The 14,131-nt window shown below is 42.6% G+C and overlaps 1 protein-coding gene across 1 annotated transcript in view; it reads right to left on the minus strand.

The window, feature by feature from the left end:
• The window catches only part of NWD2 (NACHT and WD repeat domain containing 2), a 119,776-nt gene that overhangs the window by 30,384 nt on the left and 75,261 nt on the right, over nt 1-14,131 (minus strand). The window lies entirely within an intron of this gene.

Genomic DNA, 14,131 nt, shown 5'->3' on the forward strand with positions numbered 1-14,131 from the left:
ATAATTGATTTTTCTCTTCTATTGGGCAAATGCTGATTCCCTCCACCACCCCCTTCTGCTCTTGATGTGCAGTTCCTTCTGCCTGGGCTTGCGATTGAGAATATTTGGGGTCTGAGTCTGATGGTATGAAGTTTATGTTGTAGCAAAAAGAACAGAAGGATTGAGATATTGTTAAAGGCATGGGGGAGTTCAGTGTGTCTTTGCTCTTACTGTGTTGTGGGATGCCAGGAAAGACATGCGAGAGCAGGCTTTGGGGGGTTATGGATGCCATGCTTTGTAGGCAGGAGGACAGGTGCTCTCTGGGCTGCTATTTATGAGCCCAAACTCACGGGGGCAGCTGTAAGGAAAAGGAGAGATTGCCCCCAACGGTGGAACTAAAACAGGCTGAAGCAATACTTCATAAACGCCCTGGTCCCCCTAACTCAGTCACTGACGAAAGGCAGGTGGGACTGTTCCTTCCTCCTGTAAGCTTCCCTTTTATTTATTAAAATAAAACCCACATTTATATATATACTTTTCCTTCATGATTCTGTGACGTAGGTGGAATTGCAGAAGAAAACCCTATCTCACAGACCTCAGCTGGCTTTCCTAAGACTACTTCTCTAAGAAGACACCGTAGCACCAGCACTTGAATATGGGGCTTTTCATTCAACAACCTCATTCTTTCTACTTCATCAAATTATTGTGCTATGCTCCCTTCTAAAAGTGCTTTCAGGTCACGTATTTGCTTGTGATGGCTCTTCTAGCCGGTGCCCTTGGCCGGGCCACCATCCATGGTCATGCAGTCTCTGCGCCGCACACCTCCAGGGGGCATTGTTCACAAGGACTACGGCATGTGCAGTGTTACGGCCCTGGGTTACAGCCCTTGGCATTCTTTTTGTCTGATTTATTGTTGGGTGGAGGGACCAAAATGGTTGTGATGTATTCCCTGGAGCTCACAGCCCACCTTCATAGAGCTCTGTTATAGAGTGAGGCCAACTGAACAAAACCAAAGGGTCAGCACCTGCTTCCCATGCTTAAGACTGTTTTCTCAATTTTTTTTTATTATGTTATGTTAGTCACCATACATTACATCATTAGTTTTTGATGTAGTGTTCCGTGATTCATTGTTTGCGTATAACACCCAGTGCTCAATGTTTTTTTAAAGTCAATAAGCACCTTCACAACTGACTTTTACATTTTTAAATCTAAACATAATATAAGGTACCTTATTTAGCAGTGAATTGCAACTTAGTTGCTCCCGCATTGTTCCGTATGTCATAAGAAGCAAGAGTAAATGCAGAGAAGGGAATGTCAGAAATGCAGAGAAGGTTCATTTTATGTATCAACTTTAGGAGGTGCCCAGGTATTTGACCAAATGTTATTTCTGGGTGTGTCCCTAAGGGTGTTTCTGGATGAGATTAGCATTTGAATCAGCAGACTGAATAGAACAAAAAGGTAGAGGAGGAGAGACTTTGCTCTCTCTGCCTAAATGAGCTGGGACCTTGGTCTCCTGCCATCTGCCTGGGACTTATATTATCGACACGGCTGGGTCTCCAGCTTGCAGAAGGCAGATCGTGACACTTCTAACTTATCTGTAAGAATTAAATAATGTCCACACTAAAGACAGTCTGGATAAGATCTTTAAGAAAGGTCATAACTTTTGGCACCAGAAGACATAAATATCTTTAGAAACCTGTTCATCTCTTAATCATTAGAGATGGACGCTTGCATGCAGGGATGCCCAGAATGGATGTTAGCAGATACGTTTAGCACCTAGAGCACACAATTATCCAGATAACCATGATGGAATTAACAGGTATATTCTGATTAGACATTTACTGGCATCTGTCTATGGGCAAAAAAGTATACCCATCTCCCACCATTTGTATATAGTGAGAATGTGTTTCACATACCACAAAAACGAATTTCTGAAATACAATATATAGACAAAAAGATCTGTTCATGCACACAAATGATCTACATGGCAATCAAGAATATTTTGAGGTTGGGAAAGGCAAGTGTCAGGAATGACCTTGGCGAGTTGCTTCACTTCTTTGGGTCTCAGCCTTCCCATCTCTACACGGAGAGATTACTTTAGGCTTTGTGTACTCATCTGGCCACACGTCTACCCTGGCTGGTTGTGAGAATCAAGCAGGTCCTACAGGTGAAAGCACTCTGTGAGATGGAAAGCACCTGGCGATATATAAGGCGCCACTACTTCACCCAAAGATAATTTATAGAGAAACACACGTGTTCAATACACTCAGACATACATCCATGGAATAGAAATCAATCCTGAGAAGTACAGCTGGACAGATAGAGAAGGGAATGAAGTATCTCTTGATTGAAAGAAGAGAAACAGAAGACAGGAGGAAAAGAGTGCGTAGCTGTTTGCTTACAGGTGGTAAGAAGGTGAGGCAATGTAGAGTCCAGCCTGTAAGGATAAATTCCTCCATTCTCAGGAAGTGGGGCGAGAAAAAGAGGCTTAAGTGGACTCTGCTGGGTGAACTGTCTTAGCTATAGCAACAGATGTGTGGCGTGAACCTTTATGGAGAATTACAGGCAATGCTTTAGGGGCAGCTGACGGCTCTCATGTAAAAATAAGTATTAAAAAATGGTGCAATTTGTGTCATTATCCATGTGTTAATAGCCATGTTTGAAGGAACTGAGTTACTGAAATTCAATTATGCTACAAAAGAAGACCAGCATTGCTTCTGACTGAACTGTGTCCCCTGGAATTCATATGTTGAGCCCCAACTCCCCCACGTGATAGACATGGGGTCCTTAAGGAGGTGATCAGGGTTAAAGGAGGTCATCGGGGTGGAGCTTGGAGCCAACAGAACGGTGCTCTTATAAGAAGAGGAAGCGAGCCAAGAATTTGCTTTGCTTTATGCCAGAAGGAAGTTGTCTTCAGGCCAGGAAGCGTTCTCAACAGGCTCTGACCGCGTTGGCACCCTGAACTTGGACTTGTAAACACCAGAACTGTGAGAAAAGACATTTCTGTGGTTTAAGCCACCCATTCTATGGTATTTTGTTATGTTAGCCTGGCTAATATGGTGTGGTAATATGCTATGTTAGAACTAAGGCAAGCCTAATGAACAAAATGAAGCAAATTTTGTCAATATAAGATCTGGTATTTCTTTTCTTTTTTTTAAAGATTTATTTATTTATTTGACAAGGAGAGAGACAGCAAGAAGAGGGAACACAAGCAGGGGGAGCAGGAGAGGGAGGAGCAGGCTTCCTGCTGAGCAGGGAGCCCGATGCGGGGCTCGATCCCAGGACCCTGGGATCATGACCTGAGCCGAAGGCAGACGCCCAACGACTGAGCCACCCAGGCACCCCAGATCTGGTATTTCTGACAATTCATCATAAAATGTACTGAGGGGGTAAAATCATAGATTAAATGATCTACCAATTCCGTAAAGTATGCAACAGAATATGTTAATGCTTCTATCTAGTTTATTTGAGAGTTTCAGCTCATAACAAAGTATAGTTTTACCTTTTTTATGGTTTAACTAGTTATTTACATACTGACACCCACTGCTGAACTTAGATTAATAATTGTATCAATAATCTACCTTTTACTTATTACAATGTGCTTTTGTGTGTAAGGACCTTCTATGACCTGGAAAATACTGGACACACTCTGACTCTTTAGAACCATCCCAGCAAGGGAAGCAAGCATAGGTGTGAAAGGACTGGGGAGCAGAACCCTCCTGGGGGTTGGCTGTTAATCTGCATCAGTTTCAAAGTACAGGTTATAACCCTAATGGTGGCCAGCTGCCTCACAAAACTGAGAACCAGGACATGTGTAAGGATTACTGGGATTCTAAAGTGCTAAAGAAAGAATTCATTGAAAAAGTGGTTACAAAAGAGGAAGGGCTTGGGGGGGCCGTGGAAAGGAGTGGGGAGAGTGTTTTGGACATATTGGAAGTGAGATGCTCTTTGGTGGTGCTGTCCATAGAGCAATTACAGATATAGATCTGTAAGTCAAAAGAGTAATCCATCTGGAAAAGCAGCCCCCGAAATCCTCATGCATTCATTCCACAACTATTGAGCACCTAACCTGGCAGGGTGACCAACATTTCGGTTTGCTCAGGACCGTCCCGGTTTGACAACTGAAAGTCACAGACACCTCCTCGGTCCCCGGCAAGCTGGGATGACTGGTGACATGAAGGCACTCATGGTCCTTGCTCCTTTGAGCTTTCTAGGAGGGCAGTCAGTTATCTGTACAAATTAGATAGTTCAAGGGGGAATGACAGAGTGGAAAGAGAGCAGGGCTGAGGACCACCGAACTTGAGTGTGGGCACGGGTGCAGGAGGAGGAAGAGTGGACGAGTGTCCCAGAAGTCCAGAGGGAAGAGAATGATAATGCTGAAAACATTTATACAGAGTTCTTACAAAGCAGTGGGAAAATGGACAAAGGACACGAACTGGTAATTCAGAGAGGCAGAAAAACAAGGGCCGGTAAGCATGAAAGAGAGCAATGCTCAAGGCTAGCTTTTGCAAATGCAAATACACGTGATTGAGGCTTTTTGCTAATCAAACCGATAGAGGGAAATAATACTTCATAGTGCAGAGGCAAAAGGAAACGGGCACTCTCCAACACAGAGAACTGATAAAAATGGGCACAACTTTGCTGAGAATGTAATCTGGCAGTAGGTGTAAGATTCTACTTTTAAAAATCCATCCTACTCTTTCCACAAAGATTTGTGTACTAAGATGCTCAACATTTTTTAGCTTATGTCTTGGCTTTATTCTCAGAAGAGATTTTAAATTTACCAGTGTTCATATAAACAAACAAAATTGCCAGCCATAATCACTAATTCACATAAGCTGTGGGAGGGAATTCTGCTCAAGTGTCTATTTTTCTAAGTCTTCGAAGAAATTAACTAGAGAAACACACAAAGCATAAAATAACCAGCTATGCCCCACACCAACTTGACCACTCAACATTTGGTCCTATTTTCAAGTGGCTTTTTTTTTTTTTTTTACATTAATAGACCTTTCCCACTGATGAATATTTAGATTCTTCCAATCTTGTCTTTTTTTAAATACTAATAACACCATACGAAATATCCTATCGTTAAGGTAGCAGATATTGAGGGCATTATGTCCATGGAAATAGCATCCGTTTATATTTAACATATAAAACGTCCCACACTCAGATTCTAACTTCACACTTAAAAATGTGGATTCCAGTCCTGTTTTAGTGCCCATGGAGGCTGGTTCTCACAGCCATGGTCCAGCTGGCTGGGTCCTCATTCTGGCTTTGATACATCGCACAATGCCTGGCCCACAGCGGGCTCTCCCTTCTCTTCCTGCTGCCCTGCAAAGGTCAGCCCCGGTCAGTGTGTCTAAGGGTTCTTTCAGAACTGCTCATCTGTGTGCAGATCCTGGGAGGCTTTTCAGGCTGCTTTGAAAGCCTTACGGGGGGAAAAAAGCTAAATTGCCCATGCATGCTGCTGGCCCACAGTTCTAAGCAAAGTTTCTTCTTTTGAACTGGGGACAGAGCAGAGAGGTCTAGGAGGAAGGCTGGCAGGTGCACCATGGACCCGAAAGCTGGACAGAAGGAAAGCTGCCTTAAGGGTTAACTGTCTAACTGGCAGCGTTATTAATGGGTATCCAGTAATAAGGTCTGGGCTCAGGAAGGTCAGTGGTGACTTACCAGCGTCCCCTTCAGTATATGTCTAATCTATAATTGGAATTTAACATTTCAAATCCTCCTAATATCTTGTATAATATTCTCTCCCCTTAGATGGTAGTCAACTGACCTGGTATTTTCAAATGCATTTAAATGGTTTTCATTACAAGGAATGTACGTTTGAATATCCTCTTTCTTTCCTGATGGAAAATATTGAGTCATACGTGGAAATATTTATGCCATCCATGTTTCCTAGGCTCTAGTGGCTGGTGATAAACTAGAGTCGAAATCATTGCTACAGAAGAGCTTGATCTGGCTTTGCATCTACCTTCCATGGAGCTCTGAATCCCTGGAATTCCTCCAGAAGAGTTCTGGGAGGCTCAGGGGCAATTTCAGATTTGCTCTGGGGTTTAGGGGTCTTCGTGTTGCTGCTCTGCCATCTTACCTTTGTAAAGCCTTCCTTGTCTGAGGCAGTGTCTCCAGAAGCGGTGGGCAAAGGCAGCAGCTGGGCGTGGGGGCCTAGACAGCACCGCAGCTGCCGTAGTCCGTACCCACCATGGACCACGATGCTAGAGCGGATGCCTGAAGACCTTTATGCCACGGTTCCTGGCGATGGGTGTCCCTCCCTCCCCATCCGCCACCAATGCCACATGCTGGGTTTGCCTTCTCTGGTCACTGCAGACGCAGAGGTTCCTGCGGTCCCGAGTTCTTAGCTGTCCACAGCTCCCATTTGCTCTGAGCATCCCCCCTTTGCCCTTCGGATGCAGCATGTCCTTGGACCCACCCCTTCCTTCCATGATGGCTTGTGTCCTTGGGACCAAACTCCTAGGTTTTGTTTTACCTTTCCTGGATGAGAAATTTCTGTAGGCTTTTCATGTAGCCATTTTTGAAGGGACGCTCCATCATTCCTCTCATCTTTGCTAATTTGCTTGAATTCTGGGGTAAGGGCAGTTTATGAGGCTCCTTCTTGGATTCGCCTTCCGCTAATTTCAGCGTGTCTATTGCAAAGAAACCCAGTTATCCAGCACCACTAGCTCTTGCACATGAGAGGGAGGAATATGAACTAATTATATGCCATTAACTCCTCTGATCCTCGTAACACTATGAATTACTGCTTCCATGTCGAAGCTGAGAAATCAGGATCAGAAATGTCAAGTAACTTGCCTAAGATCCCACAGCTGGTTCAAGATGGAGCTCAACTCTGAGCCCAAGTCTTTCTAATGCAAGTCCATAATCTTTTTACCATATCATGCTTTCTTCAGGGAGATTTCCAAATAGCTTGTTTATCCCTTTAGATGGCTTAAAAACCCTTTAAAATAAATTTCAATAGAAAAATGTCTGTATTTTATGTATTTTATACTTTTTTATATTATATATATTCTATATACTATATATATTATAAATATTATATATATACAGTATTTTATACTGTATTTTATACTTTTATTCCACTTTGATATATATCTTAGAAGACAGTGGGTACAGTTTACCTTTTATTAACGAGGTGGCACTGAAAGTGATTAAGAGCACAGTCTCTTGTTACATGACCTCAGGCAACTGCTCCAGTCATAACAGGACCAACCTCAGTGGATTGCCATGTGGATTAAGAGCATTAATATAAGGGAATTAGAATGGTAATGAACATAAATGCTCAGTAAAGGCTACATTTTAATTGAAGAATTTGTCAATAATCACTGTATAATATGTGGATCCAATTCTTTTACACATTTTTATTTGGTCCTGCAAATGTCAGGCTGTGAGCTATCGTTTTCCTGCTGTCACAATACCCAGTTCCAGCAGACTTCCTTTACTAGATCTAATGGGGAATGAGAAACTAGACCAACCAACTTTTACAGAACTATATATTGAGTCCGAATGACATGTGAAGAAGACCGATTATTCGTGACTTTAGTATAGTTTCACTACAGCTACTTCTGGAGCAAGGAGACCATTTATCTTTATTTCTGAGTGTCAGGTTACTTTTTGAAGTTCATGTTGAGGCCACTGGGAGGCTGATCTCTAGATGAGGAAAATGTAATTCTCTAAAATGTGAGGAAGTCTAGTGTAGGCAGTGATCATTAAAAAAAAAAAAACAAAAAACAAACCCCCCTCCCCCCAAAAAACCCAAAACCTTATGAAAACTTTCAAACACACCCAAAAGTAGAGAGACTAACATAACAAACCCCCAGACCTATTTCAAGTAATTACTAATATTTAGATAATCTTGTTTCACCCATCCTTAGGAACCCTGTCATTTTATCAAACAAAAACAAACCAAAAAACCCTCAGCATGTATTTTTCCCTTTTAAAAAGTTTTAAATGTCCTCCTCATGCTGTTTTTAAACTCAAAAGAATTAAGTGTAATTTATTGACTTAATCCCCCCTCCACTCCATATTGAGATTTCCCCAGTTGTCTCAAAAATTTTTTTGTAGTTGCAGGTTTTTTAAATCGAGATCTGAGTAAAGTCCGTAGATTGCATCGGGTTGTATACCTTTTAAATTTAGCTTCTTTGGTCATAGCCTCCCTCTCTCGCAGCTCACTGGTTGGTGGAGTAAGTAGGTTATTGGTCCTTTAACCAGTGTTCAAAGTGTGGGCCCCAGAGAAGCAGCGTCAGCCTCCCCTGGGAACATGTTAGAAATGCAAATTCTGTTCTCTGGCCCCATCCAATCCTGAGACAGAAACTCTGGGAATTCGTCCCAGCCATTTGCTTTCCTGTGCCCTCTAGGACCTGCATGTGGGATAGTCAAAAACAGTGGTACCCAATCGTAGATGTGGCTGATTGCCGCCTCCTGTTGCCATTTATCTTCAATCAACCTTCATATTTCCTATCAGCGGGCAATTAGATTTAGAATCTTGATTATATTCAGGTTCAACTTTTTTTTTTTTTTTTTTAAGGCAAGACTACTTCACCAATCATGCTGTACTTTCTTCCTGCATCAATCACGAGGCTCACAAGACCCGTCTGACCCAATGCTAGGAATGCTGAGACTGCCCGGGCTCGGTTGGCGCCTGCCTGATGCCTGCTTTACTGAATAATCATATCAACCATTGATAAGTGTAGTCTAGACTTACTATTTCCTTTGGGGTGGTGAGACGATGATTTCTAGTATCTGTCCTGCATTTATGGATCATTTTCAGCCCTTTGTGGTTGTTGCTTAGAGACCAGGACAACCTCGGGGCATATTAGCAAGTTTAAAAGCAGCATGAATTTACATGACTCTTTGCTTACAAATTTTAAGAAATCATGAATTTTTGGATAACTCTTGGGATAATCAGTCATAGACCTCTGATTTGCATTTGCTCAGAAACCACTCAGTGAAGAAATGACAATTTAACAGTTTTGAATATGGGTTCTGGCTGTGAGTCAATTATGATCTTCCTGTGCTAAAGCCAGATCTGCTACTCCACCAAGATGTGTTCATAGATGTGTGTTCGGACGCCTTGGTACGCTTTACGCTGTGATGACTGTATTCCCTATTCCTACCTCCCTGATAAGAATTTTAAGATATTCTGAGCTAATGTCAGAATACTTTGGGTGAAATCATAAAAATGCGTCTCTTTGACCTGACTCATTTAATCTATGAGACGGAGCAACGTTTCTCAAACCTTTTTGGACAGAGACCTACAGTAAGAAATGTGTTTTATATTGTGACCCTGTTCTCTATCCCTTCCTCTCTCTCTCTCTCACTCACACACACAAACACACACCTACTTTAGAAGTAGAGAGTCTGTGTCTACTCCAGACCTATGGAATGAGAAATTGAGAGCAGATCCAGTAATCTGTTTCATCAAATGATTATATTACATGCAAGGCATCGTGATGCTTTCTATTGGATTCTCTCTAGTTCTATTCTATCTATTCCCACTCCACTAAAAATTGCTGGTCATAACCCACTATATTAGAAACTAGATTAGAATGATTTCCTAGTCCACTATTAGACTATAACCCACATTTTCAAAAATGTGTAATCCTTCAAAGAAAAAGCTCTTGTCCTCCATGGTTTTAAAATCACTTTCCCCAAGATTGCTTCATTTTTATTTGGTTACCTATTGAACATAAGTGTCCCTGATCTCAGGCACACACAACTGACCGTAATGCAAGGTGGTGCTGCTAATAAAAGCATAAAGTGAATTCACAGAGGTGGGAACCATTATTTGAACTAGGGGCACAAAGGAAGGTTTATGCTGAGGTTTTTTTTTTTTTTTTGAGAGGGGAGGAGGGGCAGAGGGAAAGAATCTTTTTTTTTTTTAAAGATTTTATTTATTAGCATGCACGCATGTGCATGAGAGGGAAGAGGGTCAGGGGAAGAAGCAGACTCCCTACTGAGCAGGGATCCCGATGCGGGACTCGATCCGGGGACTCCGGGATCATGACCTGAGCCGAAGGCAGTCGCTTAACCAAATGAGCCACCCAGGCATCCCGGAAAGAGAGAATCTTAAACTGGTCCCACACCCAGCATAGAGCCTGATGCAGGGCTTGAACTCACAACCCTGAGATCATGACCTGAGCCGAAATCAAGAGTCAGGTGCTTAATGGACTGCACCACCCAGGCACCCTGCTGGGGTAAAAGTTCATTCATTTATTCATAATTTAAGTGAAGAAGTAGGTACAATAAATGAAGGATGAGATTCTGGCCCTTCCTGAGGTTACAGGCCAGATGGGAAAGGAAAGGAGACATTTGGTCAGGACTCAGACCTCCGAGAAGATTGAGCTAGTCAGAAAGTTGACTGTGGAGGAGGAAGGAAGTAAAACTTGAGCCAGCCCCTGCTGGATAAAAAGGCCATATGGGGGAAGGGTGGGAAAAGACCCTCTGGATGCTTGCATTATAAATGAAGAGAGGTGCTTTTCAGAGGCCACTAGAAGCCTGGCAACAATAACAAAGCTTTTATTTTTATCAATAACAGCAATTACTATGAAGTTATGGGTTAGGTACTATTATTTCCAACATTGAGAAAGTCTGATGAATTTGGTCACACAGCAAGTATATGACAGAACAAGGATCTTGAACTCAGGTCTGTAGAACTCCAAAGTTCACAGTCCTGTTCCTTATGCTCTGGAGTGTGGCTGGGACAGAACTCACATTAAGAGCCAGCATGCAGTGGTGTGTGATGACATTTAAGGGATGGGTGGCTCAAGTGTGGACTGGCAGGGGAACGTGGACCTAATTCTACAGGTCTCTGATTACTAGGCCTTGATCAGCTATGAGATGTCCAATATTACTGAAAAGGAATCACGCAAGTTTGTGAATGGAAGATTATTAGGCCTACTAATAGTGACATTCTTTCTCCTTCCCAATCTGGTATACATTCCTGAATGTGACTAAAGGGACGAGTACCACAAATTGCCCATGACCTGAAGCCTACCTCTTTCATGCCACAGGCCATAAAAATACCTGGGTCTGCTCCTAGGACTGGTGTGTAGATGTAAACCCCATCTTGAGGTGTGTGTATTAGAACAACAAGGGGAGAGTTGCTGCTGTAGGGAATCAAAGATGATCTATGCGTCTTAGCCTTGCCCTGGAGAGGTTGTGAGCTTTGTATTGGGTATGCAGTTGCCGCAACTTTAGAGAAGCCCTCTCCACTGGGGAAAATGGATCTGACTTCTAGGAGTTTGTTTCCCTGTGGAACAGACCCACTGGAATCCGGACTTATGGTTGGGTAGGTTGCTGGGTGCCCGATTCTGGATGTGTAGACTGATGGAGTCATTCTAGGCTCTGCTCAGATGTCACTCTCTCACCTAAACCTGCTCTATCCACTCGTGTTACACTAGCCTTTCAAGTACCCATCACACCTTGCCATATCATTTCTTATTGTGCCTTATCACCAGCTAAAGTGGCCTTTGGAAAACTCATTTGTTTTCTTGTTCGTTATGTTTTCTCTGTTATAAGCTCCAAGAATGCCGGGTCCTTATCTGTCTTGCTCATTGCCGTATTCTCATGCCTAGAACAGTGCCTGACGCACAATGGAAGTTCAGTAAATACTGGTGGATGAGCAGAAGGCAGATCCAGGGAGTGGTGAGCTGGGGGTTTGGCAGTCTTCCCAGTGCTTTGTTTTCTAGTTTTCCAATGCTTTTGTTGTTGGTGATTCCATGGGAAGATCAGGAAGAAGTGAATAGCCCAGTCCTTTCTCCCAGGGGGTTAATTACTTGGGTTGAGACCTTTTACCATCAAGAAATCCTCGTGGCGTTCAAAGTACATTTGCTTATGCTGTGAAATATGGTTCATCAAAGTTAACAATTAGTTGGTGTTGTACAACAGAAACTAATGAAAAGTCATGGTAATGGCTAAAATAATAAAATCTTACCCTTGGTAGAAACGTTAGGGAGAATGTAGTACCAACTCTTCATTTTACAGATAAGGAAACAGAGTCTTTCCAAAAGATGAAATGACATGTCAGAATCTATGCAGCTGGGTCATCACAGAGAGCCAGGGCTAGAACTTAGAATTTCTCATCCCGGCCTTACTGTCTACTTTATAACAGAGCTTCCATAATGCTGTCTTCAAATGAGAAATTAATTGATCAAAGGACAAATATTCTAGGTATGGGTGAAATACATTGCACTTAAGTAATATTGCAGAAGAAGAAAATGTCCGCTAAAAATGAGCTGACATTCTCCTCTATAATACCTCTGTGTTTATCCCTGCGATTAACAGCACACAATTTAATCCAGTGCTTAAACATGTCATTATGGGAAATCCCCATGTTTCTCAATGGGGAAGCTAAAAAAAAAAAAAAATGATATTGTTCCTGATCTCAGGCATAGATAACCCTGATGGAAGGTCGTGTTGTAAAAGTATCAAATGTGTACACAGAGGTGGGTGCCACTGATTTGAACTAGAAGCACACCAAGGATAAGAATTTCAACAAGCAGAAGACACTGCAGATGGGGGAAAAGCAGGAGGTCTGAAGGTGGGCAAGGATGCTCAAAGAACTGTAGGCAGCCTTCTGAGACTGGAAGAATGCGTGGAAGACCCTTCTTTCTGCAGAGGAAAGCTAGGCACTCAGAGGTGGATTGTGGAGGACCTGGAGACTCATTAAGTTTTTTTTTTTGATACCACTGAGTTTTTGAGGAGGGGACTAACTTCATCACATACACCTCTTAACAACAAGGTAATTCTGGTGTAAAATGCGGAGAAGAAAGCTGCTGCCATCAGAGGGACTAGTGAAGGGTCCAGATGAGAGGAGATGAGGGTCTGAACCAGGGTGATGTTGAAAGTACTGGAATGGGGAGAGATGGAGTGTGTGCGCCATGTTGAGGTTCCAGTGGACAGGGAGGGACAGAAGGTACAAGAGAAAGAGCTAACTGGAAGAGAAGATCTGGGGGCAGCTGAGGCTCAGGTGACTCTTGGGAGAGCAGCCTTTCTTGCTGACTCAGTCTGTAAACTAGGCCCAGTGGAGGTGAGGACATAATCTGTGAGGGGAGCACGGTGGTCAGGGGGTTCGTGGTGATGTCCTGTGTTTCTCAGTAAAGAGGGAGATGAGCTCTCTTGCCAAGTTGGAGAGAGAAAGAAAGTAGGTTTTGTGATTGGTAAGTGAAAGAGCTACTACACAAAATACACATTATGGGCTCTTCCAGGAGACATGGTTCCTAATTTAATGAATGGTTTACTGCTCTTTACTTACATATATACATTTTAAATGAGTGTTATTCTCACTTGTTCTGCTAGGCAATTATCTGTGCCTTGCACAAAATGACTACACAGCATCCATTAAGGATAGCACATGTCACTGAATCCTTAATGTTCCTTTTTTGCCGAATCAATCCTGTTGAAGTTCACCTTTAAGCACAACTGTAGCCACTGTGACCACAAAAAATATACATAGCCATCATTCCTTTAGGGAAAGGCTATCTGGCTTCTCCAAACTTCATTTCAAGAAAGGCAAATTGATTGAGATTAAAATGTATGCATTTTGCATTTTGTTTATGATGCATCAGCGGTCACAATAAAAGCAGAGCACTCCATCCTGGCTTCCATAAAATCATTAAATGCCTATTTGTCAGCCTCTCATCAAGAGCAAGTGTCCAAGGCAATTAGGCACAAAGTTGAAATGAAGGGTCTGAGAATTTTTAGTGGGCTTTCTAAACCTTGGCAAGAATCCGGACCATTTTTATTTCAAAAATGGTCCCTCTCGTGAACTGATTGATGATGGCCAGGAACTCTGGCTCCTGTGAGGGGGAAATACTTGCCATCACCCCAAATTTTCTGACTACGCTGGGCAATTCCTCCCCACTGCAGTTTGGTTAACAGCCACAGACAGATGGAAAAATCCATGCTGAACAGCAAGCCTGATACCCCAAAACCCAATCCAGAAAGGCAATTTTTCTTTATCGTCCCACTGGAAGAATGGATGGGGGACATTGAGCTGTTGCCTCTGTACTTCTTCATTACTTAAGTTATATAGGACAGATAGGAACACATTTGGAGACGAGCACCAGGAATATTAGGTCAGATGGAACGGCAAACTGATGATAAGGGATTCAATTTACCCATGTGTATCTGTTTA

The sequence above is a fragment of the Mirounga leonina genome, unplaced genomic scaffold (assembly GCF_011800145.1).
Source record: "Mirounga leonina isolate KUSES-001 unplaced genomic scaffold, KU_Mleo_1.0 Mir_129, whole genome shotgun sequence".
Lineage (NCBI taxonomy): Eukaryota > Metazoa > Chordata > Mammalia > Carnivora > Phocidae > Mirounga > Mirounga leonina.